We start from the raw sequence: 14005 nt of genomic DNA on the forward strand, positions 1-14005 counted from the left end.
TTTCAAACATCACACCCCAAGATCATTCAAGGGGGAAAGGAATGAAAAAAAAATATTTTTAAAATTTACCCACCCCCCCTTCCTCATTGACCCTCCTAGGGTATATAGTATTAAACCCTAGTAAATATAGGGGTTAAATTTTGAGGTAGTACCCTCCCTCAAAATAGTATTAAACCCTCCTAGGACCTATGAGATGCTGCATCGTAAAGGAGAACCATACCAGTTCAAAAGTTAGCAAGATAATTTGGTACAGACAGACAGACAAACTCAAAGGCATCCTGTTACTTGTAAAGGTCATCTTGTGGCCTACTTTCGGTGAAAAGTGAAAGTGAAATTTTAGGAATTTAATTTTTTGTGAACCCCCTTCCGCAAAGGGACACACTAGCTTTTTAACATACATACAAAAGTACCATGATCTCCCTGTAATTGATTTTTAATAAAAAAGGATGCTCTGAAACGATAGGACAAACGGACATTAGCACTTGTATAGTGTCAGAACTGAATAATCAGAATATAAATGAATAAGAGTCAAAGAAAAATTGTGAGTAAATTTGTTGAAAAACTGCATGATACAGGATAATGTTTATGTACTTACATTTTTAAGACTTGATTATGAGAGTTGCTTTGCTTATGATACTGTACTTTGTTATCCCAGGAATCAGTATACAAAAAGTCAGAACATTCGGATAGTTAGATCACATAAAAAATTGTTGCTAAAAAAGTAAAGATCAACATGTTTAAAATGGACGTACGGACATTCTGGTAATGATTATAGAGTTGCTACGCTTTCTAAATCATACCTAATTACTACAGGAATCACCACGCAAAGTTTGAAATCAATAGGACAATTCTAACATTCCTAAATTAACGAAAAAAGCTATATGTCTCAGACGTACGGACAGACCGACCCTAATTATAGAAAAGCTTCGCTTTAAAAAAAAAGAAAATGGGATATTATTTTTAGGGAGAGGCCCTAACCCAGCGGGGCTACCCTGTACCCATTATAACCTAACCTAAAATAAAACACAAACAAACGAGCAAGTACCCCCTCCCCCCTTATCAATTTATCTTAAAATTAGGGTTGGGCCAGATATCCGGCTTGGATAATCCCCCCTTACTTTTTTTAGTGGTTCAAATTATATGTATTTTACTTTTGTTGGAGACAGATAAACTTAGTATTTTTCTTTTTTATTGTAATTTCAAAATTTTCCAGGGGGAGGGGGGGGGGAGGACAACAAAGATTAAACAAGCATTTCCTTTCTATATTATATAAAATAAAATCTACGCATTTATAACCGTTTTCGGTCTTGGTAAATTTAACTAGTGTAAATGAAGAATGAGAAAGAATTTTATTATTGATAACTTTATTCATAAATAAGATATAATGCTTAAAAGTCTTATTCAGGAATAAGGTATAACCAACAAGCGAAATAAATCAAAAATAATGTTTTGGGGGGCTGTTATAAAGGTCGTCAATTCTAAGTGTTGACCCCAATGTCAGCTGAAAATCACATATAGGTTTTGTGATTTTTTTCCTAATTAATTTCATTGTTGGTATAAGCTGATTCTTATTGTCTCTGACGTACGATTACGTAATAAAACAAACATTATCAAAATAACAAAAAGTATTTTTATTTCTTAAGATGCGAAGTTCCTCTACAACTTTTACATGCTAAATAGTTTGTATATTTTAATCGTATAGGCATGGTAGAATCACCCATATAAAATAGTAACAGGATCTATGTCTGTCTGTCTGCCTATTTGTGTTGAGCCTCTCAGGATGCTGTGAATATTGGTGCATAAAATATGACGTAACAAAAAAAAATTAGCCAATGAGAGGCCGTTATTGACCATTGGCGGCAATGGTAGTGGACTCTCATTGGCTAATTTTTTTTGTTACGTCATATTTTTTGCACCAATACTCACAGCATCGCCTCTCAGTAGGTCATGGGATGGTTTATAACTATTTTTGGGGAGGGTACCACCACACTTCCAAGAGAAATCGACCCTAGAAAAAATGCCGCCCCCCCAAAAAAAAAAAAATTTGAGAAGATTGTATACACATATATGTGTCTAGTCTTTGTCCGTCTGTCTGTCGTTTATGCTTCAAAAGACATAAACCTTATTTTTTAAAAGTCTGGTGATTTTTTTTGAGTATTTGCATATTCCCTCTTGTTCTTTTCTTTGTGATGACATCTCAACATCTGATCTAGAGATTACTTTTTCCGTTTTTTCATTCCCAGATTTTTTTGAGATTCGCTTATCTTACCTCGTAAGGGTGAGATTCTCCTTTTATTTTAAGTGATCATCTAGAGAATCCAGAGCATCATTCGCGTGTAATGCGATACTCTAACACCCCAGGATATTAGGTTAAGTAAAATCCAACAGACAACCAACCTGCTTGTTTATGGGCACAGGCATTCCCCCCTACTCTAATTATTTATGTCGCACACCTGACATAGCAGCAGAAGAATCATTTAACTTAAGTATGACGCTGTGTCGGGCCAAAACTCAAACCTTTCACCTCCCCGACGACGATCGGAGTGTTGAGCCACATCGCGGTTTTTGTGCTTCGCTACTTATGTATGTTGTGAATGTTATCCTTGTTACAGTGAAGAGCTTACATCTGAGCAAATCCTTTAATAGGATAAAAACATTTCTTGATACACTGTAAAAAATCCATATAATAAAGTAATAGGATGTCTTTCTGTCTGGATCTCGCTAACCGCCGAACCGATATGGTTCTCTTTTAAAGTGTAGCTTAGGTCCTGGGAAGGTTTATAGCTATATTACTGGAGGGTACTATCACCATCCCAAAGAGAAATCGCCAAAAGTACAAAAAGACAATTTAATGGAAAAACGACAATAAAATGTTATACTACAAGCAATGAAAAAATGAAAATTTAGATTTAAATATTTCATGGTGTTCCATCTTATCTTGATGAAGTGCAAGGGGGTGGTCGGGTTATACTTCAAACCAAAATCCTCCCTCTGATGCACCAATTGAAGGGAGAAGGGGGGGGATATAATCCATTCCCCCCCCTCCCTCCTCGACCCCCTTCTGAAGTTACTTGTTCTCTATTGGATGTTATCGTCCCTGGAATAACCTTCTTTATGAATCGTAATAATCTTTTCTTAGAGTGATCTTTCATTTACTTACACTAAGTATCCACCAGTTCATCTAAAAATAACAATCTAACACACACACACACACACACACACATACACAGACACATACACACGTACATACACACACACACATACACATATAGATCGACAGACAATCCAACGAGGGAGGGGACATTTGGAGTTTTATTTAATTGTGGTGATTGGTTGGTTCCTTTCTATCAGTGTCCTCACTTTTCTATCAATAATGTTAACCTAAGAAATGGTAATATAGTTTATCAGACGAAGCCCAATCTGTCCCACTGTGAGGAAGACGATTCCTTTTTCTCCCATCTCTTTTGAAGAGATTTTCTCCCCCCCCCCTTCCCTTTTTCTTTTCCCTTTATATGACGTCATATGGGAATCGTCTTCCTCACAGTTGGACAGATTGGGCTTAGTCGGTTTATCATCGATCATTCTTATCATGCCAAGGGATAAGACAAGGGCTGATAAAATGGTAAACATCCTCAATGATGATACTTCCTATTCATTAGACTACAATTAGTGTTTTAAATGATTGAACACTCAACTTAATGAACCAATCAATCAAAATTCAGTCTCAAAAGTCTTTAAGTTAACGAATAAGAAAACATTTTTATAAAACTTTGGGGACTAGTGTAATAAAAAATGTCCCACTCCTCCCTGATGGGTACAAGTGCATTTAACAGCCCAATGTCTTCTCCCTCCCAGCTAAAAAAGGAGGATAGAATAGAGAAATTTAGAATTTTATTGTCGAGTTTCATGTTATCAATTATTTATACAGATTCAAACACGAATTTGGATAAGATTTAGAAAAATGTGATCCTTCTGGAGAGAAAACTTAGAGGTTGAAATGTTTAAACACTGAACTTCATGAACAAACCAATAAAAATTCTCTATAGTCCCCAAAGTTAACGAATAAGAAAACATTATAATAGGATTTTGGGAACTAGCCCATTGTCCCCTCTCTCTCTCTCTCTGACATAACTACAACAGTTTAGCGGTTAGCGAGATCTTAAGTTACAGACAGGCACACAGGTAAACATCATGTTATTTTTCTATGAGGATAATTAAACTTTATTTGTTGAAGATTTTTGAAAACATTTCTATGTTTTTAGATTGAAGTAGAATTTCTAACTTTACAAGAGAATTTATACAGGAATAGGTCAATGGAATAGTTATTTATCACAACGGTTTATTGACAGCTTTCCGCGGATATTAAAATTCAATATTAAGATTTAAACCAGCATTGTTAGTCCCGAGGGACAGTTGGCCCGAGCTAACAAATTAATTTTATTATTACTGTTGAATAATTTGATGAAAATTGTCTGTAATATGATGCTATATATGACTTTTTAGTATGGATGAGAACCGGTTCTAATCCATCGGAAAAATTTTAATTGAAAAAACCTTTAACTTGAAAGTACCTGGACATGCTACGTATCTTAAAATAACGATTGAGGTTTTTTTAAGGACGGACCGACCCTGATTATAGAAAAGCTTCGCTTTTTAAAATATTTTTCTTAATAAAATCTGGTGATTAATTATATAACAAGGATGACAACATCCATAAAAGCGAAGCACTGAAACGGTAGGACAAACGGACATTAACACTTATCTAGTGTCAGAACTGAATAATCAGAATATAAATGTATTTGAATCAGAGCAAAATTGTAAGTAAATTTGTTGAAAAACTGCTTGATACAGGATAATGTTTATGGACATACTTACATTTTTAGGACTTGAATAAAGAGTGGCTTTGCTTTTAACATTATACTTTGTTGTCCCAGGAATCAACAATACATACCAAAAATCAGATTAATCGGATGATTAGATCACTTAAAAATTTATTAAAAAAGTAAAAAATCAACATGTTTAAAATGGACGTAAGGACATTCTTGTTATGATTATAGAGTTGCTACGCTTTCTAAATCGTACCTAAATACTAAGGGAATAACCATGCAAAGTTTGAAATCGATAGAACAACTCTAACATACCTAAATTAACGAAAAAAGCTATCCGTTTATGACGGACGTACGGACGGAATTATAGAAAAGCTTCACTTTTAAAAAATATATGAATAGTTCACTAATTAGCATTATAAATAATCATTCGTTTTCAGAAAATTACGTAATACAGTTTGGATTGTTAAACTGTAAGTAATACAGTAGGGATAGCTAAATCAATTTTAATACTTACTACCAAATCAAGGACATCTACGAGAAGCAGCCACAGAATATCTTTAGTGATTTATCGACAACATCTGTCAAGAAATATAAAATTTTCTTTGATAATTACATTTACAGTTTTGTATCCTCTCTCAGCTTCGCTCCTAGAGGCCTTTAAATTCGACCCCCCTTTCTTTATTTTAGTTTCAAAAGATTTTTTTTGTACCCTTTCTTAAAATAGATTTAAACCTTTCCAGGACCTATGAAAAGATACATTGTAAAGGTGAACCATATCGGTTTTGGGGTTAGTTATACAGACAGACAGACAGACAACGATCCTGTAACTTTTAAAAATAGATTTACTTCCTGTTAGCTTTGATAAGCAGTTTTTAACTTGTTACTGCATGGACGGACTGACCCTAATTGTATAATAGCCTCGCTTCACAACACATTAGGGGAAGTAAGATTTTCGGAGGAAGGGGGGGGGGGAGTTATGAGGGACGAGAGGTTGATATTTGACGAAACTAATTTATAGAGTCCTTCTTACACTAAGTCGCTCTTTTACTTTTGTGCGGATTTTAAAAACTTTTAAAACCACAAAATCACGATACAATTTATGCTTTAAGACACTGTGGCCTAAATGTGATTATTCCAACGAAAAATGACTTTGAAACCCACCTTAAGTCGTGATTAGGGATCTTTAACAATGGAAATAATAAAAAAAATAAAATAGGTAAAAGACATTGCAATTAATATTTTTAGTATTTTTAGGTAAACTTGGTTATAAAATAATTTTCTAGTATGGCATCAAAATCTGCTGGATTAAAAGCGGTTCTAACCAATTCAGAAAAAAAATCATGTATTGTATCGTATTGTAGCCAGTTTTCTACAAATACTAAATTAAAAATCACAAAATCAATACCAGATTGTTAGCCCGGGCCTTTGGCCTCCTAGGGCTAACAAAACTAGTAAATTTCATAATTTTTCATTTTAATATCTATAATATGACCATCGTATTACAGACAGCTTTCCATGGATAATAATTTTCTACAAATATCAAAATAACAAATATAATGATTTTTATTATTTATAGAAAATTGTCTGTAATATGATTCAATTCCGTTTTTCTTTATGGCTAAGAACCAGTTCTAATAAAGCCATACTTTAAAATGTTCTATTTTTAATATCAAGCATATTTGCTTTTTAGTTTGTGTTGTTATCTCCTAAGGTTTCAGACAAAATCTTATCTCTCAGAGATGCCTGAAATGGTGCCAAATCTAAATAAGATCGGAGAACCATTGTGCGTGGCCTATTCTATACAAAGAAGAGATATATGGATATGCAGTTGAATGTTTCAGAGATTGCAGTGATGGGGGGTGAAATAAGCCCTCTACCCGGAATAATAATTTTCAAAAGCAGGGGGGGGGGGGATAATAAGGAATAAGGTTGAATGAAAAGTAGATATTTAAAATTACGGATTATGGAAAGAAAAAAAAAGGAGCGGGGTTCGTCGTATCAACACAGTAGCTTATATAAGTTAGGTAAATGTTAATGATTGCCCCACAGGGTTAGATCCATTGCATGGGGCTAGTAATAGGAGAAAAGCTACTGTGAAAACGACGAAATCTACTACTTCGGTTTCTTTATATGATCCAAAATTACTAGTATTCTTCTAAACGAATGTAAAATATTTATACCCTCGTTGTGTCCCTTCTTTAAAAGCCTTTTCTAAAACAAATATAGTACTGAAAATAGTATTTAATATTGTTTCTGTATTTTGCCAGCATTGTTGTGTGATTACTGAATAATCTTTGCTCTGGAACCAACTTTCAGAGGCTGTTGGGAGTTAAGTTGTGGGCTATAGATAGATAGATAGAGAAGTTGGTATTTTCATAGAGGAGAGGAGGTTGATGTACAGTAGATAGATAGAGCAGGAATGATAGATAGATAGATTGTCAAAGGAGTTGTGATATAGAAAGAGTAAGTTCCTTTAGTTAAACAGTAGCATTGGTTAGAAAAACCTCTGACATAAAAATATACATTTTTTTCTGCTTTATAACAGTGAACTTTAAACTTTGTCCAAAAAGAATTGAATATTAAATTTTTTTAGTAAATTTATGTTTATAGTGATTTAATAGTATAAAATTAAATATATTTTATAAAAAAAATTGTAAAATATTATGGGATGTCAGATTTGAATTCGAGTAAATGAAAAATGAGCGTTTTCTAGCGTAAAGATAAAATATACGTAGTGTGTGGGGGTACCGCAGGGATACAGGGGATAAGACGATGGATTATGATTCTTCAAATTTTAGAAAAAATAATATTTTCAATATGAATATGCAGCATGTAATGATATAGGGAATAGATTTTTGGGGGGCGGATTAATTTATCGCCCATTGTCTTTTCCCGTCGGTGTAGAGGTTTTTAGATATATGTATGTATATTAGTTTATTCAGGGCTAGTTCTTAGCAAAATAAACTTTTGTAGGAAGATTTTTCTTTGAAAACTTAGACATTAGTATTTCCAGTGTGGCTTCGAAATTGATTAATATCCACTGGATTAGAGCTGGTTCTCATTCATACTGAAAAATCATGTATAGCATCGTTTTAGAAACATTTTCCACAACTAACAAAAAAATCATAATAAAAAATACCAGTTTTGTTAGCCCAGGTCTTTTGATTTTACTTTAGCCCTTATTATTAGTAACTAAGCTACTCTATAATTCATTTTGTCTGTTTGTGTGTTCTTTAGTTGATAAGTTAAAGTTCGTCTGTGATGTGGTTATCTTGGCTTCTATAGAAGATAACAAGCTGAAATTTTCATTGAAGATTCCTATGACACATGCGCAAAAAACCTCATTTAAAAAAAAAGATTCTATGATTATATTTAACATATTCTTTTTTTTATGACAGCTTAAAATCTGCTCTACAGTTCAATATCCGCTTGTCCATTTAAGGATTTTTTGTGCTTTAGTACTTTCTAGATGTTGTCATCCTTGTTTCCCTATAATTTTTGTATGTGTATTATTTATCCCTGAAAGTAAGTAATATGATTTTTCTTGACCAAATTTGGCCCATGTCAGTTTTATGCATTTTTACTGGGCAAAGCTTAATGTCATTTCATTAGGGATGTTTGTCCGTTTGTCTGTCTGTAGGTCAGATTGTATGTCTTGTTTTCGTCCTATAAAATGTTCCTGGTAACGATTATCTCCAAAATTCTACAATTTTTTGGTCAATTGGTTCATCCAGTTAGGAAATATGGGATAAAGGTGGTTTTTGGGGTATAGATTTTAGCCAGCCGTAAGTATCACTTTATTAGAGTAAATAAATTTCTTGTGCAACATCCAAATAATGATTTATATGTAGATTCTATTTAGTATGTTTGAGATGACATATAAAAGATACAATTATTAATACTATTATAGAGAAAATTAAATCTTAATACGAGTGTTCTATTAATTCCGCAGAAGTTTCAACAGACCGCGATTAAAGCTTCCTAAGATCAGAAGGTACAAAGTTATGGGCGAATCATTGCTGTAATCAAGTCTAAAATAGATATTTATCGCATCGTATTATAGACAGCTTTCCGCCGAAATTGAATGGAGGGTATCGTTATTTAAGCAAGCTGCGAGTATCACTTTATCAGAGTACATGAAAATCTGGTGCAACATCCAAGTAATATATATAGATTTATTTATTCAAATAAAATAATGTCAGGAAAATTGAAGGTACGACTTTGTGCAGTACATATTCTGTACAGTTGTACACATTGATTTTTCTCCACTTAAATTTTTTTATGAAAATGTAAAAATCAAAGATATAATTAAAAATTAAATCCTATTATATAAAGTAGTAAGCTTTTTTTATTGAACCGCTGAACCGATATGATTCTTTCTTTTACAGTGAAACTTCTCAAAGGTCTAAGGAAGGTTTATAACTATTTTGCTGGAGGGTATATTAACCCTCCTAACAGAAATAAATATTTTTCTTTTTAAAACTTGAATTGAAAATAGACTTCCACTCAACCCTCAGTGCTCCTAGAGGCTTCTAGGAGTGTAGCCGCTAGTATGAATTTAATGAAGAAAAGTTTCACCATTTTCCCTTGTAAGTTGTAAAACTTGTGTATATTCTTGAACAACTGGATATATTTCACCAATAATTAAGGCCTTTATACAAATGTCATGGATAGATAAAATAATAATCATACCCCCACAGTACAAAGAAGAATTTGAAAAAACAAGTTTTGCTAATTCTAAAATTTTCATGATTATTATTGAAACAAATAGGATGTCTATGAGTTTGTCTATATTCTGTTTGTATTTTACATTGGTGGCTACGCCCCTAGAGGCCTGTAGGACAGGGAAGCTCCTTGGGGGCCCTCCCTCAAGTCCAATTTTAGTTTCAAGGAATTTTTTTTTCTCAGGGGGGTGGGGTTTTAGGGGTGTTTTTTTGAGAGATTGGTGGTTCCCTCCACAATAATAGTCAAAAACATTTCCAGAACCTATAAGAAGCTACACTATAAAGGAGAATCATATCGGTTCAGCGGCTAGTGATACCCTTCGGCACAATCAAACAGACAGACAGACAACCCCATAGACCTCCTGTTACTTTAATATAATAATGTAAGGATTATCTATACCCAGAACCATTAAATTGAATGGAGGGAAGGATAAGACGTTGGGCTTTTTAATGCACTAGTCCCAAAAGTTTCATGTTAAAGTTTTCATATTCGTTGGCTTAACAATTTTAGAGACTTTTTAAGACAAGTTTAGTGTCAATACGTTTCAACCACTAAATGTTATCTACAAAAGGGTTAATTTTTTAAATCATCTTTGGAGATGTACATTAATTAATCGGTCATTGTCTTATCCCTCTATATTCCTGGTGGAAATGTCACGTATTTATAATTGATGAACTGTAGTTGAAGAAATATATAAGAATGATTATATTTGTACTTTTGTACAGTTTTTAATTAGAATTAGAATTAGAATCTTATTCTATAATATTGTTTTTTATATGTTGTACCAGATTTTTATCAACTCTGATAAAGTGATACTCGCAGCTGGCTAAAATCCAAATATATTACTTTCCCGGATGTTAAAATGAAAAGATTATTAGAATAAAACCAGTTTTGTTAGCCCCAAGAGTGACTAAAGGTGTTAACAAAACTGGTATTAATTTTATGATTATAATTTTAATATTCGTTGAAAATTGTCTGTAATACGATGCAATACATGATTTTTCATTAGACTGAGAACCGGTTCTAATCCAGCGGAAGGTAATCGATGTCAAAGCTATATTAAGAAAAAATTCTTTATTGTTAAAATCTAAATTCTGAATATTAATTACTTTTTGACCTGTGCAAAGCCTTTGATAGATACCAGGTATACCTGGCACCAGCAGTGACAGATTCCTGGCCGTCCTGCTGACGAAAGTTGGGATCTTAAGGGATAAGTTAATGGATGATAAATCTATAGACATTCCCATAATGATAAACAAAATTACCCCATCTGTAGATTAATATTATTTGTTGATAAGTTTGTATACTACTAGTTTGGATACGACCAATAAGAATATAATAAAAGTCCCCAAAGTTGTTAAGCCGACTAATAAGAAAACGTTATTATAAAACTTTGGGGATTAGGGTAAAAAAAACTACAAATGTCCCCTCCCTCTATAGTTATGTAGTGATTATTGATTAGATATTTGGGTCGGATAAATTTATCATTATTGTCCTCTCCGTCCCTGAATAAATGGTAATTAATTAAAGAATTTGATGTGGCTTCTACTAATCGATATATTATAACTTGGATGTTGCACCAGCTTTTCATGTACTCTGATAAAGTGATGTTCGCAGCTGGTTAAAATAATAATACCCCCTATGAATTCCCATTACACCATCCCCTCTCTTTTCATCCTGGAGTAACAAAAAGACCAATAAATGAATTCTATGTCAGCAACCTAAATTGACGATAATTTTCCAAATATCCAAGTATATTCTAAATCCATTCTTCTACTTCAGAAATGCAGGGGTATTTAAATGGAAGTTATATCATACTTCTTTCCAATCTCCACACAAAATTTGTTTTTAAAAAGTAGTTTGTATTCGACAGTAGGGGTAATTTTGTGTATTATCATTGAGAATGTACAACAATTTATCGGCCATTGTCTTATCCCTTTAAATCCATGGACTCAAATAGGTAATAATAATAACAGGTAAGACAATGAACGCCAAATTAATGTACATCCCCAATTATGTTAAACAAAATTAACTCTTCTTTAGATTGAAATAATTAATTGATCGTTTCTAAGGAACACAGTAATAGTGTCTGACTGATTATGACGTAACAAAAAATAATTAGCCAATGAGAGGCCGTTATTAACCAATGGTAAAATTTATAGTGGCCTCTCATTGGCTAATTATTTTTTGTTACGTCATAATCAGTCAGACACTATTACTGTGTTCGTTTCTAAGCCAATAGCCATAAAAATGTATTATAAAACTTTGGGTACCAGTGTAATATATAGTTCAATGTCCCATCCCTCCCACACACAAGAAAACAGTGGTAAATATAAATTCCTCACTGATATAACCTAACCATAAACAATAAAAGCGGTTTCCCGGATTATTTTACTCTATACTATGACTGTATAATATTAGCTTGGGCTGTATGTCAACTCTACTGTTACGCTAGTGTAACAATAAGATCTTAGAAACTGCTGTAAACCTGAAAATATCCGGAAAACTGGCGATAAAATTGGTAAATAAATTAAAAACTGTTTGATGACGGGCACTTGAATCTAGAACAAGGATGACAACATCCATAAAAGCGAAGCGCTGAAACGGTAGGACAAACGGACATCAACACTTGTAAAGTGTAAGAACTGAATAATAGAATATAAATGAATAAGAGTCGAAGCAAATTTGTAAGTAAATTTGTTGAAAAACTGAATAATGTTTATGGACATACTTACATTTTTAGGACTTGATTATGGAGTTGCTTCGCTTATAGTATTGTACTTTGTTGTCCCAGGAATCAGTATACCAAAAATCAGATCAATCGGATAATTAGATCACATAAGAAATTGTTGTTAAAAAAGTAAAAAATCAACATGTTTAAAATGGACGTACGGACATTCTGGTAATGATTATAGAGTTGCTACGCTTTCTAAATCGTACCAAATTACTACAGGAATCGCCATGCAAAGTTTGAAATCGACAGGACAATTCTAACATGCCTAAATTAACGAATAAAGCTATCCGTTACGGACAGACGGATGGACCGACCCTAATTATAGAAAACTTCGCTTAAAAAAAAGAATACTCTAAAATACAGTGTGTTTTTTTTATGAGAACTTTTTTGAAAGCAATTTTACCCCACTTATAGTTATCAGAATTTAATGATTAATGACTTATTTTCTTCGTTTTTTATAACCATTTATAGAACATCAAAAAAAATATTTTAGTTTTTATTAAAAAAGTATAGTAAAATCAAAAATTCAAAACCTAGGTGTCAACATATAAAAATGGTTTTAGCGCATTTTTCTCATGCTCAAATCTTCTACCCTTTGCAAGAATGACTGCAAAACGCTTCAAAGTTTAGATACAGCGTTAAAAATTAACACAGATACTTTTGGGGACATGTACTAGAACATATCAAAGTTTGAAGGCCATATCTCAACCAGGGAGGAAGTAATGGCCCCCCAAAGTGGACTACTGAAAATCCAGTTTTTTTCTTGCAAAGGGTAAAGATTTGAACTTAATAAAAATGCACTAAAACCTTTTTTAGATGTTGACACCTAAGTTTTGAATTTTTGATTTCACGGTACTTTTTTAATAAAAACTGAAATATTTTTTTGATGTTCTATCAATGGTTATAAAAAACGAAGAAAATAAGCCATTAATAATTAAATTCTGATAACTATAAGTGGGGTAAAATTGCTTTCAAAAAAGTTCTCATAAAAAAAAACACACTGTAGTTGTAATTTTCATTATATAAAAGTACCAGGATTTGTGTTTATGTGTGTCTGTCTGTACTGAAGAGGACCATTAACCGAGAAACCAATATGGTTCTTCTTAACAATGTAGCTTCTTATAGGTCCTTTTTTTAGGGAAGGTACCACCTCCCTCCCAAGATAAATCACCCATAGAAAAAGATTACCCCCCTCCAAATTTCGTTTTTGTATTTTTTCTTTTTACCTAAAATTAAAATAGGGGTTGGATGATCTAGCACCCCAACCAATAAGCAAATCTCAATGAAACTTTTTAGAATGCAAACTTATAATTCCTTGCAAATGTCAGCCGTCTATCCTAAATAGGAATAAAGAAAAGCACGAAAAATCTAGGAATCGAACTAGCAACCCAAATACTGGGCAAATCTTGATGAAACTTGGATAAAATATGTCGAATGGGAACTTGTTTAATCCCTAGAAATTTCAGCTGTCTATCTTGAATAGGAGTCGAGAAAATCATTTCCCCCATATCGTTACGGACGGACTGACGGACAGACCGACCCTAATTATAAAAATAGCCTTACTTCTAAAAAAGTAGACATTCGCTTCATTATAAAAAGTATTCCTATGAGATAAAACAGATTTTCAACTTTATAATATTCTTTTGTAAGAGAAACTATAAAAAGAAGAAACTTTATAAATGGTTAATTAATCTTTTCTTATCTCTATTAGGGCAGA

Source organism: Acartia tonsa, chromosome 11 (genome assembly GCF_053477335.1).
Source record: "Acartia tonsa isolate MP-2025a chromosome 11, ASM5347733v1, whole genome shotgun sequence".
Taxonomy (NCBI): domain Eukaryota; kingdom Metazoa; phylum Arthropoda; class Copepoda; order Calanoida; family Acartiidae; genus Acartia; species Acartia tonsa.